Genomic DNA, 16,075 nt, shown 5'->3' on the forward strand with positions numbered 1-16,075 from the left:
CCTTCAGATTACCAGGGCACTGCATTAGCAGCTTGATTAGGATTAACAGGAAAAGGGCATTATCTGCATTGCTTCGTCCACCTGGTTTGCTTTTTAATTCTTGTAAAGTTTAAACATGAATAAGCAGCATTTAGTGGTTTTAGTGCAGCAGATAGAATATGTACAGAGGAATCCTGCAAATGGTGATAGAAGCAGAGGTCCGAATTAAAAGATGCTCCAATCACACTGAAAACTACACCACATTATTTATCTGATCGTACAGATTCCAAAATATGTCACGTCATAGAATCCAATACTTTAGTTTGGAGACCAAACATTCAACACAGTCGAAACTATTCCATTTATTAATCCTATTAGCTCAAACAATAATTTGACCCCACTTATTTTTTTTAAACCAAAATTGGAACACCTTTAACTTCTGACCCCTGTACAAACTGCAACTAACTGTCACCATTCTTGCTGTTTTTATCACATAACTCCAAAAGATTCAGTCATACTCAGTCCAAACTATACCTTTTTCAAATCAGACAAATAATGTGGTATAGCTTTCATTATGATTGGAGCATCTTTTAATTTTGACCCCTGTAAGGTTCTCCCCAGATAATGGAATAATGGCGCTGTGCTGTTATCATCTCATCACAGCACCGATATACTGCGGCGTCATCAAGATTTTTTTTTTTTTTTTGACAGGGCTCGACATTGCCATTTGCTTGCTGGCCCGGTGGCGATTTGGCCCACTATCGGGCAAATACAATTTAGACAATGATGGCCCGCTCCGGCCCCTACAATTATTCACAAAATTCTGTTTATTTTACCTTTTTTTCTAGTGTCAAAGTCAAATTTCATCACATCTGACTCATCAAACTACAGCAGCTTTTGCACAGGGGACCACTTGGCATGACAAACACATTTGTTTTTGTCTCGCGCAGGCTCCACTGAGGAAATGACAGCTGCACAATCAATGGATCCAAGTCAGATGATTTACCCAGACTGACAACAAGTATAAGTAAATTAAGTCCTTTTATTTATTTATTTATTTCTGTAGTTTCTCGAGGCATTTTATAAACACGGAAATGCCCTCCGACCTCAAAACACGCCCCTGTGAAATAAATCAAGAGCACCCTGTCTTCTATGGTGTTTTGCATTGATGCCACCTTCTGCATCAGTCCATTACAGCAATACTAAATCTTTTCAATGAGTCCAGTGACTTTCAAATACTTAAAAAGCTAACACTTTCCCCTCTCACTTGACCTTACGGCTAAAATACTTCCTACAGAAACTTCTTTCAGGCCTAGTCTTCTAAACTCAGAGAAGCTCTTGCCTTTCTGCCAGGAAAGCAGGCCGACTGGGTGACTGTGAGGACGAAGCGTAGCCCTAAACAGAAGCCCCGTGCACACCGCCAACCCGTTCACATTTCTAACCGTTTTTCCCCACTCGGCGACACACCCGCCGAGGATCAAACTCTGGTTATTGGCGACTCTGTTTTGAGAAATGTGAAGTTAGCGACACCTGCAACCATAGTCAATTGTCTTCCGGGGGCCAGAGCAGGCGACACTGAAGGAAATTTGAAACTGCTGGCTAAGGCTAAGCGTAAATTTGGTAAGATTGTAATTCACGTCGGCAGTAATGACACCCGGTTACGCCAATCGGAGGTCACTAAAATTAACATTGAATCGGTGTGTAACTTTGCAAAAACAATGTCGGACTCTGTAGTTTTCTCTGGGCCCCTCCCCAATCGGACCGGGAGTGACATGTTTAGCCGCATGTTCTCCTTGAATTGCTGGCTGTCTGAGTGGTGTCCAAAAAATGAGGTGGGCTTCATAGATAATTGGCAAAGCTTCTGGGGAAAACCTGGTCTTGTTAGGAGAGACGGCATCCATCCACTTTGGATGGAGCAGCTCTCATTTCTAGAAATCTGGCCAATTTTCTTAAATCCTCCAAACCGTGACTATCCAGGGTTGGGACCAGGAAGCAGAGTTGTAGTCTTACACACCTCTCTGCAGCTTCTCTCCCCCTGCCATCCCCTCATTACCCCATCCCCGTAGAGACGGTGCCTGCTCCCAGACCACCAATAACCAGCAAAAATCTATTTAAGCATAAAAATTCAAAAAGAAAAAATAATATAGCACCTTCAACTGCACCACAGACTAAAACAGTTAAATGTGGTCTATTAAACATTAGGTCTCTCTCTTCTAAGTCCCTGTTGGTAAATGATATAATAATTGATCAACATATTGATTTATTCTGCCTTACAGAAACCTGGTTACAGCAGGATGAATATGTTAGTTTAAATGAGTCAACACCCCAAGTCACACTAACTGCCAGAATGCTCGTAGCACGGGCCGGGGCGGAGGATTAGCAGCAATCTTCCATTCCAGCTTATTAATTAATCAAAAACCCAGACAGAGCTTTAATTCATTTGAAAGCTTGACTCTTAGTCTTGTCCATCCAAATTGGAAGTCCCAAAAACCAGTTTTATTTGTTATTATCTATCGTCCACCTGGTCGTTACTGTGAGTTTCTCTGTGAATTTTCAGACCTTTTGTCTGACTTAGTGCTTAGCTCAGATAAGATAATTATAGTGGGCGATTTTAACATCCACACAGATGCTGAGAATGACAGCCTCAACACTGCATTTAATCTATTATTAGACTCTATTGGCTTTGCTCAAAATGTAAATGAGTCCACCCACCACTTTAATCATATCTTAGATCTTGTTCTGACTTATGGTATGGAAATAGAAGACTTAACAGTATTCCCTGAAAACTCCTTCTGTCTGATCATTTCTTAATAACATTTACATTTACTCTGATGGACTACCCAGCAGTGGGGAATAAGTTTCATTACACTAGAAGTCTTTCAGAAAGCGCTGTAACTAGGTTTAAGGATATGATTCCTTCTTTATGTTCTCTAATGCCATATAACAACACAGTGCAGAGTAGCTACCTAAACTCTGTAAGTGAGATAGAGTATCTCGTTAATAGTTTACATCCTCATTGAAGACAACTTTGGATGCTGTAGCTCCTCTGAAAAAGAGAGCTTTAAATCAGAAGTGCCTGACTCTGTGGTATAACTCACAAACTCGTAGCTTAAAGCAGATAACCCATAAGTTGGAGAGGAAATGGCGTCTCACTAATTTAGAAGATCTTCACTTAGCCTGGAAAAAGAGTCTGTTGCTCTATAAAAAAAAGCCCTCCGTAAAGCTAGGACATCTTTCTACTCATCACTAATTGAAGAAAATAAGAACAACCCCAGGTTTCTTTTCAGCACTGTAGCCAGGCTGACAAAGAGTCAGAGCTCTATTGAGCTGAGTATTCCATTAACTTTAACTAGTAATGACTTCATGACTTTCTTTGCTAACAAAATTTTAACTATTAGAGAAAAAATTACTCATAACCATCCCAAAGACGTATCGTTATCTTTGGCTGCTTTCAGTGATGCCGGTATTTGATTAGACTCTTTCTCTCCGATTGTTCTATCTGAGTTATTTGCATTAGTTACTTCATCCAAACCATGAACATGTTTATCAGACCCCATTCCTACCAGGCTGCTCAAGGAAGCCCTACCATTAATTAATGCTTCGATCTTAAATATGATCAATCTATCTTTATTAGTTGGCTATGTACCACAGGCTTTTAAGGTGACAGCAATTAAACCATTACTTAAAAAGCCATCACTTGACCCGGCTATCTTAGCTAATTATAGGCCAATCTCCAACCTTCCTTTTCTCTCAAAAATTCTTGAAAGGGTAGTTGTAAAACAGCTAACTGATCATCTGCAGAGGAATGGTCTATTTGAAGAGTTTCAGTCAGGTTTTAGAATTCATCATAGTACAGAAACAGCATTAGTGAAGGTTACAAATGATCTTATGGCGTCGGACAGTGGACTCATCTCTGTGCTTGTTCTGTTAGACCTCAGTGCTGCTTTTGATACTGTTGATCATAAAATTTTATTACAGAGATTAGAGCATGCCATAGGTATTAAAGGCACTGCGCTGCGGTGGTTTAAATCATATTTCTCTAATAGATTACAATTTGTTCATGTAAATGGGGAATCTTCTTCACAGACTAAAGTTAATTATGGAGTTCCACAAGGTTCTGTGCTAGGACCAATTTTATTCACTTTATACATGCTTCCCTTAGGCAGTATTATTAGACGGTATTGCTTAAATTTTCATTGTTACGCAGATGATACCCAGCTTTATCTATCCATGAAGCCAGAGGACACACACCAATTAGCTAAACTGCAGGATTGTCTTACAGACATAAAGACATGGATGACCTCTAATTTCCTGCTTTTAAACTCAGATAAAACTGAAGTTATTGTACTTGGCCCCACAAATCTTAGAAACATGGTGTCTAATCAGATCCTTACTCTGGATGGCATTACCCTGACCTCTAGTAATACTCTGAGAAATCTTGGAGTCATTTTTGATCAGGATATGTCATTCAAAGCGCATATTAAACAAATATGTAGGACTGCTTTTTTGCATTTACGCAATATCTTTAAAATTAGAAAGGTCTTGTCTCAGAGTGATGCTGAAAAACTAATTCATGCATTTATTTCCTCTAGGCTGGACTATTGTAATTCATTATTATCAGGTTGTCCTAAAAGTTCCCTAAAAAGCCTTCAGTTAATTCAAAATGCTGCAGCTAGAGTACTAACGGGGACTAGAAGGAGAGAGCATATCTCACCCATATTGGCCTCTCTTCATTGGCTTCCTGTTAATTCTAGAATAGAATTTAAAATTCTTCTTCTTACTTATAAGGTTTTGAATAATCAGGTCCCATCTTATCTTAGGGACCTCGTAGTACCATATCACCCCAATAGAGCGCTTCGCTCTCAGACTGCAGGCTTACTTGTAGTTCCTAGGGTTTGTAAGAGTAGAATGGGAGGCAGAGCCTTCAGCTTTCAGGCTCCTCTCCTGTGGAACCAGCTCCCAATTCAGATCAGGGAGACAGACACCCTCTCTACTTTTAAGATTAGGCTTAAAACTTTCCTTTTTGCTAAAGCTTATAGTTAGGGTTGGATCAGGTGACCCTGAACCATCCCTTAGTTATGCTGCTATAGACGTAGACTGCTGGGGGGTTCCCATGATGCACTGTTTCTTTTTATTCACCTCTTTTTGCTCTGTATGCACCACTCTGCATTTAATCATTAGTTATTGATCTCTGCTCCCCTCCACAGCATGTCTTTTTCCTGGTTCTCTCCCTCAGCCCCAACCAGTCCCAGCAGAAGACTGCCCCTCCCTGAGCCTGGTTCTGCTGGACGTTTCTTCCTGTTAAAAGGGAGTTTTTCCTTCCCACTGTCGCCAAGTGCTTGCTCATAGGGGGTCGTTTTGACCGTTGGGGTTTTTCCTGTGATTATTGTATGGCTTTTGCCTTGCAATATGAAGCGCCTTGGGGCAACTGTTTGTTGTGATTTGGCGCTATATAAATTAAATTGATTTGATTTCTCCAGATTATTTATTACAATACATGAGGGTGGAGGTTGGGGGCATTGAGCCAGAATGGACAATGTTCAAAGCTTCCATTGCTGAAGCAGGGAGCTGTGGCCTGAAGGTCTAGGTGCCTCAAGGGACAGCAACCCTCGAACACCGTGGTGGACACCGGTGGTCAGGGAAGCCGTCCAACTAAAGAAGGACTCCTTCCGGGATATGTTACCTTTGAGGACTCCAGAGGCAGTTGCAAGTTACCGACAGGCCCGAAGGGCAGCAGCTTCTGCTGTGGGGGAGGCAAAACAGTGTGTGTGGGAGGATTTTGGGGCAACCATGGAGAAGGACGTTCAGTCGACACCAAGGTGCTTCTGGTGGGCCGTGAGGCACCTCGAGAGAAGAAAACGGGGAACCGTCCAAGCTGTCTACAGTAAGGATGGGACTCTGTTGACCTCAACTGAGGATATAATCAGCCACTGGAAGGAACACTTTGAGGAACCTCTGCATCAGAACGGAGTGCCCTCTTTAGGAGTGGCAGAGCAGGAAGCTGATGGAGGATTTTCATCAATTTCCCTCGTGGAAGTCACTGAGGTAGTCAAACAACTCTGCAGTGGCAAGGCGCTGGGGGTTGATGAGATCCGTCCAGAAATGCTGAAGATTCTGGGTGTGGAGGAACTGTCTTGGATGAGACGTCTCTTCAACATTGTGTTGAGTTCTGGGACAGTGTCTAAGGAGTAGCGAACGGGGGTGGTGGTCCCCAAATTTAAAAATGGGCACCAGAGAGTGTGTGCCAACTACAGCGGCATCACACTACTCAGCTTCCCTGGTAAAGCCTACTACAGGGTACAGGAGGGTTCAGCCAATAGCCGAACCTCTGATTGAAGAGGAACAATGTGGGTTCTGTCGTGGATTAACTGACCTGTTATGATTGTAAATACTCCGAAAACAAGCTCCAGAATGCAGGCAGCAAAACTCAAAGGATAAGTTCCAATCCAAAGTAATTTATTTACAGGTGAAATCCAGTAGTCAAAAAATCCACACAGAGGAAAACAAAACAAAAAAAACAGCATTCAACACCCACGGAGGAAAGGGACTTAGTGGAAAAAAAGACAAAAACTTGATGAGGGGCTGGGAAAGGAATAATTGCACAAAATACACACAAAACCTGAAGACATGGGAACAACAGAGATCTCAGAGCAGGAGCGAGAATCAGACGGCAAGGAACAGAGCACAGGTGAGGACTTAAATAACCAACGAGCCACTTAGTACAGGTGTGGTAACTAAGGAAACTGAGGAAGGACAAAAAGCATGTGAACACTGAACATAAGGTGACTGAAAATAAAACCTGAGCCTAAAGATAAATACAAGATAAATCTAACTCAAGTACCACAGTAAAAGAAGAAACAGAAAATGACAGATACAGATAGACTACAGAACCAAATGTGTAAAACCAGAAGTGATCCAAGAAAGAAACCCTCAGAAAATAATACAACAGAAACCCCATGTAACGGAAAGCTGTGACCAACATTCAACATCCTAAGTTTGTATAAGCAAAAGCCATGAAAGTTTCTTCAAAAAGGAAAAACACAACACAGCAAGCCCTGGTGTATCTCCAGGTGCCAAAGGGAGACCTTCCGAACCGATAAAGGATGGCTCAGTGTCATAAACCCCCACCCTTTCCAGGATTTAAGACTCCCCAAAGTACATTCCTCACAGAGCTATGAATTATCTTATCAACACCCCAAACCAGATGTGCCAGCTCCTCTCCCATAAAGAAAAACAAACCACAGAAAGACATACCTTCTTCCTAAAAATCCTAAACATATGTCTTTCCAACTAGACTCAAGAAAAAAACAGCTCACTAAAGAATTGCCATCAACTCGATGATGACAGTCCAGTTTCTCTGGTTAAAATCAATCTAGTATTGACCTGTTTCACATTTTGTAAGGAAATCCAAAATCCAGCCCATGGAATAAGAGTGACCCCTGTTGGAGAAATTGGGTAAGTGCATGTGACCAACTCGTGTAGATTTGAATTGTAACCACGTTTAAAAGAAAAATTGTATTGCATTATATTGTTGCAACAAAAAGAAAAAAAACAACAAAATGTGACCATTTAACCTCATGCATGACTATTATTCCTGGTATGTTATACTCTGTTCATTGTGGAAAGTTTACCTAATGTGCTTTCTCTCCGATAGAACTGTGTTGTGTGTGTATTTCCACGGAAAACCATTTACAAGTTATCCTACAGGACTTGTTTGGTTTCAAAGCGGAAATTTAGGAACAGACGATGATTTATATATATAAAACCAGACAAAGAAACTCAGAAAAACTACAGTACCCAGAATTCTTGGGGGTGGAGCTTTTAAACCTTTAAAAAGCCTGCGCCCAGGAAATTTCACGCTCTTAACTTTCTGCATCTTTCTTTTTCCTGAGTGTGAAGACGCTGCATAGCCGTTAGATTTACGACTGTTTGAAAGCACGTGCTGCTTAAAACTCAATTCTTGTTTGTGCGTGCCAATAAGAAATTACTTTTCCTTTTTCGACAGATAACTTTTGCTCGACCTTTGTAAAGTTAAACATGCAGGCGCCTTTAAGTTCCTTTTTCGATTTTTCAAATTAATTATTATTATTATAATTAATTAATAATGAGTAGTAATTAATTAAAAATTAATATTTATTAATTAATTAATATATTAATAAATAATTAATAGATTAATAATTAATATCATTAATTAATAATTATTCAAATTTTTCTTCTTCAACTCCAAATTTCTTTCATGAACATTTTTCTCCTAAAGTCAGCTATTTTTGTATTGAGTTTTGATTTGACGCAGCTTCCAAAGTTATGACAAGGAAAGACAAATTTTTGATTTTTGATAGAGAATAAAGACACTCAAACCTTTATTCTGATGGCCCAGACTACGGAGCGCTGCAGAGATAAAAACACCCGGGTCAGCCAAGACGTCAACAGCGATTTGAATCACCGTCAGAAGTTCCAGCATAACAATAGAAAGAGTCCCCGGTAACCAACTAAACTGGGCGGGTTGACCGGCAGAGCTTCGTTGTCAAGGTCCCTGAAGCAGCTGTGTGATGGATGGCGTGTCGACTGAACGGAGACTATTCCAGCACCTGACCAACGGAGACTGATCTGCACAGCGCCTTCCAAGTAAGACCGGGCTACGATGTCAGATAAACGGAGTGGCTTTATTTAACTCTATCCAAAATCATTAATCTTCTCTCAAGTTAATAAATACCAAGGTAAATTCCCTGCTGATTAGGAGGAATTTAACTCCCTAAACTCCAGCTAGGAAACCAAATTATCTGAGCCTCATATAATCATTGCTCATTGAATTTTGTCATTAAATTGCTCACTGTGATATGTCCTGTTATTTAACTCCTGCCTGAGTTAAATAAATATCTTAAATGTGTGAAGCTGTCTGTGATTTACACCCATAATAACAGGAATAAACATACTGAAAATAATGTACAGGAAATTAATTAATGTTGAGTGAAGTGCACAGTAAAACAGGGCGACACCAAGTGGACACTCGGGGAAAGAACACCTGGAAAGGAAACTAAATGGCCAATGGAGTACAGAACTAAATGGAATGGTGATCACACAATAATCAAAGGTGCAAGGAAAACAAATAGCAAGGCCCCAAAAACAACCATCAAAAGAAAACCCAACCACATGAAATCAGAATAACACAAATAAGAAGTACCAACAAAGCAATAACCCAGATGATTAAACCCACATACAATTAATACAAAAACAAAGGTAACTCAAAAACCCAGTCAAACAAGCTGATGGGGCAGAATCACAACACGAACAGCTCTTCACGCTCACAAGGATCCTGGAGGGTGCCTGGGAGTATGCCCATCCAGTCTACACATGTTTTGTGGACTTGGAGAAGGCATATGATCGGGTACACCAGGAGATACTGTGGGAGTATGGAGTGAGGGGGTCCCTTCTCAGGGCCATACAATCGCTGTACTAACAAAGCAAGAGCTGTGTTCGTGTGCTCAGCAGTAAGTCAGACTCATTTCCGATGGGGGTTGGCCTCCGCCAGGGCTGTGCCTAGTCACCAATCCTGTTTGTGATATTCATGGACAGGCTATCGAGGCATAGTCAAGGGAGGAGAAAGGTTTCCGTGTTGGTGGGCTCAGGATCTCATCACTGCTTTTTGCAGATGACGTGGTCACGTTGGCTTCATCGGCCTGTGACCTCCAACACTCACTGGATTGCTTCATAGCCAAGTGTGAAGCGGCTGGGATGAGGAACAGCACCTCTAAATCTGAGGCCATGGTTCTCAGCAGGAAACCGATGGATTGTCTACTCTGGGTAGGGAATACTGTCTTGCCCCTAGTGAAGGAGTTCAAGTACCTCAGGGTCTTGTCCACAAGTGAGATGACAGCGAAGCATGAGATTGGTTGGAGAATCGGTGCAGCAGGGGTGGTGTTGCATTCACTCTACGGTACTGTTGTGATGAAAAGGGAACTCAGCCAAAAGATGAAGTTCTCGACCTCCTGGTCAATCTTCGTTCCTACTCTCACCTATGGTCATGAGTGTTGGGTCATGACCGAAAGAACTAGATCGCGGGTACAAGCAGCCAAAATGGGCTTCACCACGAGGGTGGCTGGTGTCTCCCTTAGAGATAAGGTGAGAAGCTCGGTCATCTGTGGGGATCTGTGGGTGATCGAGGGCGCATGCTCGTGCAGCGACCAGCGGTATATGGGAACGTCTCTGTCTTGTGTTTGATATATGAGTCTGTTTGAGTATCAAGGTGTGTAACAAGTTTCTGACTTGTGCATTAAGAAGAAGGACCTGTTTTAATTGCCCATTGAACATTGTGTTGGGAATGGAGCTTGTTGCTCTGTTTCTGCTGTGGACGCTGTGTCATGCCGTCAACAGCCTCAGCCCTCCCGCTGGAGAGTTTACGCGTATCCAGTATAGCAGGGATTTTCTTCTGCAATGGGAATATTCATTGCCTGCGGACCCTACTTTGGACCTCCTTTTACCGAGAGTTGATTTATCGGATTATTTTAAAAACTCTCAATATGTTTCTCCTCGCAAAACCAGGAAGCGAGGGAAAAGGGGCGGCGCGCGTCAGCAGAGACAAGCCATGAATCGGATTCCCCTGCCGTCTATGATTCTCATGAATGTTCAGTCACTTAGAAACAAAGTGGACGAGCTACAGGCACAAATACGTTTCCAACATGAATTCAGGGAGGCGTGCCTGATAGCGATAACGGAATCCTGGCTTACGGCAAATTACGCTGATGCAAATTTGGCACTGGATAACTTCGGGGAACCCCTTCGTCTTGATCGTGACGTAGATGTGACTGGCAAATCACAGGGGGGAGGAGTGTGTCTTTACGTCAATGAGCGCTGGTGTAAGAATGTCATTGTGAGAGACAAACTCTGCACTGAAGATGTAGAGTTTTTAGCGGTGTCCTTACGGCCACCATATTTACCCCGAGAATTTCCACAAATATTTGTTATTGTGGTGTATGTGCATCCCAAAGCAAAAGTCGACAGAGCGTCTGAGACTATTTTTAATGTGACTCAAAAACTGCAGTCTAGATGTCCAGATGCACCCATCTTTGTTCTTGGTGATTTTAACCAATGCTCTCTGAAGCATGTTCTGAGGAACTTTTATCAGTATGTCACATGCACAACTAGGCGAAATAAAATCCTTGACATGTGTTATGGTTCGGTTAAAGGAGCATATAGGTCTTATTCTCTCCCACCTTTGGGAAGTTCTGACCACAACTGCGTGCAGCTCATCCCAACGTATCGCTCTGTTTTGAGGAGGGGCAGAGCTTTGACCAGGCAGTCCAAGCTGTGGACAGAGGATGCTCTTATGGGCCCTTCAAGGCTGCTTTGAAAGCACTGACTGGGATATTTTTAAAGAAAGCTCATCTGATATTGATGAGCTGACTGATGTTATCAGCAGCTATGTAACCTTTTGTGAAGATCTTTTGATTCCTAAAAAGACTGTTAAAATATATCCGAACAGTAAACCTTGGTTTTCAAGATCTGTAAGGATTTTAATTAACAGAAAAATGAAAGCCTTTCGTGAGGGAAATCGGGAAGAGGTGCTAAAGCTTCAAAGGGAGATTAAAACTGAGATCAGGAAGGCTAAATTGGGTTATAAGACCAAACTAGAAAAACAATTTAGCCAAAACCAAATGGGTTCCGTTTGGGATGGTTTAAATTTGATTTTAGGATCAAATAGGAAGAAAAATAATAATCACAAGATAACTCTTAATGATACTAAATCTGGAAAAAAATTGGCCCAAGATTTTAATAATTTTTATTTGAGATTTGAGTCTCTGGATTTTAATCATGAAATTTGTAAATGGAAAAATGACTTGTTATGCCCAGGTTCTCCTCCTTTTAATGAACAGGCTGTGGTTACCTGTTTCAGAAGAATCAAGGCCAAAAAAAGTCCAGGGCCAGACAATATCTGCGGCCGTTTATTATCCTCTTGTGCAGAACAATTAGGCCCAGTCTTTTTTGATATATTTCAAAGGTCAGTCAATGAACAGAGGGTTCCTAATGTTTGGAAACAAAGCACAATAATCCCTGTGGCCAAAACCAAATCCCCTAAGGTCTTCAATGATTTTAGACCTGTGGCTCTTACTTCATTAGTAATGAAGTCTTTTGAAAAATTGATGAAGAATGAACTTCTTTCACAGGTGGAGCATTTACTCGATCCTCTTCAGTTTGCTTACAGGGCTGGTCGAGGTGTGGAGGATGCTACTGCCACCCTCTTAAATTTGGTCCTGAAGCATTTAGAAAGTTCTAAGGCACATGCACGTCTTCTTTTTTTAGATTTTTCTTCTGCTTTTAACACTATCCAACCACATATTTTAATAAATAAGCTGGTTAAGGATTTTAAACTGGATTTTACTATGGCAGGTTGGATTTTGAACTTTTTAACAGGGAGATCTCAGCGAGTGAGGGTAAATGGTTGCCTTTCTGATGTTTTACATTCCTCAACAGGCTCACCACAGGGTTGTGTGCTGTCCCCTCTCTTGTATATTTTGTATACAAATGACTGTTGCAGCCACTATAAGAATCGCCATATATTAAAATTTGCAGATGATTCTGTTATAATCAGTCTCCTGCATGGTGATGAAAGGGAACATGGCCCTGTCGTGGCAGATATGGTTCAGTGGTGTGACGACTCCTTCTTGCAACTGAATGTTGACAAGACAAAAGATATGGTTATTGACTTTCGGAAACGGATGTCCTCACCCAAAGCCACTACAATTAAAGGCCAACAGGTGGAGTATGTGGACAACTATAAATACTTGGGAACGCTGATCGATAGCAAGTTGAACTTTAATGACAATGCAGACCTGCTGTATAAGAAGGGGCAGCAGCATCTGTTTTGTCTTCGTAAGTTGTCATATTTTCAAGTGGACAGGACAATAATGACCCTATTTTATAAATCTTGTATTGAATCGGTTTTTAATTTTTCAATGATGTGCTGGTACGGAAATCTCAGCATTAAAGCAAGGAAGCCACTTCACAATATTGTAGAATTGTGCAGCAAGCTTTTGGGGGCCCAACAGACCTCACTGTCTGACTTGTTTTCTAGACAGGTGAGGAGGAAGGCTCAGAGAATTTTAACTGATCTGGCCCACCCTCTCCATGGTGAATTTTGTTATTTGCCATGTGGAGTGAGGCTTAGGTTTCCTACAGTGAGGAGCAACAGATATAAGCATTCCTTTGTACCTGTGGCTATCTCTGTTCTGAATGCTGATCGGAGGAGAGAAGTAGATTCATAGGGTTGATGGCAAATCGTGTTAGGTAACTCGGTTCTTTTTCCACCGATCCAGGTCTGTACTGTGTCCCCCTTGTGTACTGAATGTTTGGGTGTGTTTTTTTCTTTCTTTCTTTTTTTTTTTTTCTTTTATTCTGTGTTTTTTTTTTGTATTCCCATTGCTGTACAGCTCGTTGCTCCTTTGGAGACACTGAATAAATAAAGTGAAGTAAAGTGAAGCTCGGAGTAGAGTCGCTGCTCTTTCGCACTGACAGGAGCCAGCTTAGGTGGTTCGGGCATCTGGTAAGGATGCCCCCTGGGTGCCTCCTTAGGGAGGTGTTCCAGGCACATCCATTTGGACGGAGACCCCGGGGAAGACCCAAGACTAGGTGGAGAGATTATGTCTCCACACTGGCCTAGGAATGCCACAGGATCCCCCAGTTGGAGGTGGTCAATGTGGCCCAAGAAAGTCTGGGGTTCCCTGCTGGAGCTGTTTCCCCCGTGAACCAATCCCAGATAAGCGGTTGAAGATGAGTGAGTGAGATGAGTTACATGAGGATGTCCCAATTTGCCAAAAGAATGTTCTAAATAAGGTCTTGCCATTTCCTGGATAAGCCTGTCCTTATACGATTGATAGCTGACAGAGTCAATTCAATGTGCAATGTATTTCATGAAATGTATTTCAGTAATATCACTGTGTGCGACATTACTGCCTGAGCATTCTTTAATGAAATCTATGACAGAAATGTACATGTAACCATTTTAGTTTCAATAAATGGTGTGAGTTCATGATTTGGGTGCTATTGTGAGACTAAGGCCTGGTCCCACTGGCGTTTAGGAAGATTTGTGTATGAAATGCACACAAAATTGGTTTATATTCACTAAACATCCGCAATATACTTGAAACATGCTTGTATGAGTCAGCCGACATCCGCACACATCCGCAATTATCCGCAGAGGCACGTTTTTCCATTGCCATTGAAGTAACTGTCAGATGACATCCGCCTTACATACGCAATACATAATCTATGCGCTGTATATCCGCTGTTATCCACAACTGACGGGGTATTGTGGCTTGGCAGCAGACTGGGACAGTGTGTAAAACGGATATATAGCGTGCCTATCACATCAACATCACAATCTAAAATAATTTTTAGCGAATGCATACAGAATGGCCATGAATAAAGCATTTGTATTATGTCTGGTTTGCATCTGATGTGCGAACAATTTGCGAATGCATAATAAATACTTCACGTAAACCCAATATACTATATAATGTGGCAGAAATCAACAAATTTGCCAGTCATTGCCAGTCCAGCTGTGGAGAAGTACAGATGTAGTTATGGATCCCCAAAGACGTAGTGTGATAGTTGCTGCCATCCAACAACATACCAATCAACTTGTCCAAGTCCAGGAATGACTTCCAGGACCTCATTGACAGCAGCGGCTTCAGGGGGTGGGGTGGGAGACCTGACCCTATCTGTTGCTGGAGGAGGTGGGGTGGGAGATGGAGCCCTCTATTCTGCATCAGCAGCAGCCTTCTGCCTCTTCCTCCCCTGCTTCTTTGACGTTGGTCATGTGTGAATAGTGGCCCGAGTGCGGTTCTTTTATGACCACAATGTAGATGCCACACATGCGCAATAAAACCACTGTTTCCACAAACAATGTGCAATGCATTCTTAATACATCCGTAATACTTCTGTGATAATCGCAATGCGTCCGATCCGTTTCCTCAATACATGCGTTATACAACCGTGATTGTACGTTATATATTCGCTATACATTATTAATATATCCATAATTCATACTGAGAATTCTGTAATTTTGGCCAATTTTGTTGCGGACGACAACGAATGCCCGACATTTGTATACTCAATTCATGCGCAATTAGTCCTCTCCCCAGTGGGACCAGGCCATTAAGTACCTGATTGTCCAATATTTTGGAAACATGCCAAAAACGCACCACCTTGGGTGAAAACTGCCAACAGCACCACTATACTAAAAATTTCTGGGGAGAACCCCTCCCATCTAATTCTTCAATTGACCCCCATTTAACTACTGCACTATTTTACGAGACAACAGTGCTTCTGAGAGCAACAATATCCCCCGCTGGCAAATGCTACTTTGGTACAAGTGTTTGCTACATTCTGACAACATTTCAAGGTATCTGATAGTTGAGAACTGACTCATGAAACTGACTGAGTCTAGATTTGTTCATCAAGGGCCATAACTCTGCCAAGATGTGTCAATCTTGTGCAATAATGCAGCATGCGTATTACCAAACTACATCAAAAACATGTACCACATTTCCTAAAATTCCTACTAAAAATGTTTGAGGAGTTTGATATGATCCCCCCTTTGGGCCTTTGGCCAGCAGGGAATAAAAACTGCAGATCTGCTGCAACTCAGGTTTAGTCAATCAAGACTGAAGACTTTTTTTTTCTCTTTTAAATGACAGCATTTCTATAGCACTATTTCGATCTGAAGCAGATGCTCAAAGCACTTTACATTGATGCGTCATATTCACCCATTCACTCAGACCAAAGTCAGTGTGCTGCCATACAGGGCATTTGACTGCACACAAGGATCCTCTGGTCTCAAGATCGCCCCTTTAACTTGTAGTCCAGAGAATCGCCACCCCATGCACGATTTATTAATCCAGAGCTCAGGTTTTAATTTATATCTCTATTCCACAGAGCACCATTCCTTCCCATTCCATTCGGAATAGCAATTCGGGGTGCATTTTGAAGCATCACAGTAACTTCTTGATCCATCTTTTGTCAATCTTGGACAAACTTTGTATTTGCTGGCGTTACAGCCATCACCGGCACTAATTCTAAAATCGTAGAGAAATTTTAAGTG

General features: G+C 41.7%; 1 protein-coding gene and 1 long non-coding RNA gene across 4 annotated transcripts in view; one reads left to right on the forward strand and one right to left on the reverse strand.

The window, feature by feature from the left end:
• Positions 1-16,075, reverse strand: part of LOC117523944 (cullin-9) — a 376,653-nt gene that overhangs the window by 205,704 nt on the left and 154,874 nt on the right. The gene's annotated exons all lie outside the window — the stretch shown is intronic.
• On the forward strand, positions 7,761-15,429 carry LOC117523945. The gene is made up of 3 exons (XR_004564647.1): positions 7,761-7,772; positions 8,449-8,453; positions 15,289-15,429. It is a non-coding gene; the product is annotated as an uncharacterized LOC117523945 (long non-coding RNA).

This window comes from Thalassophryne amazonica, chromosome 13 (genome assembly GCF_902500255.1).
Source record: "Thalassophryne amazonica chromosome 13, fThaAma1.1, whole genome shotgun sequence".
NCBI lineage: Eukaryota > Metazoa > Chordata > Actinopteri > Batrachoidiformes > Batrachoididae > Thalassophryne > Thalassophryne amazonica.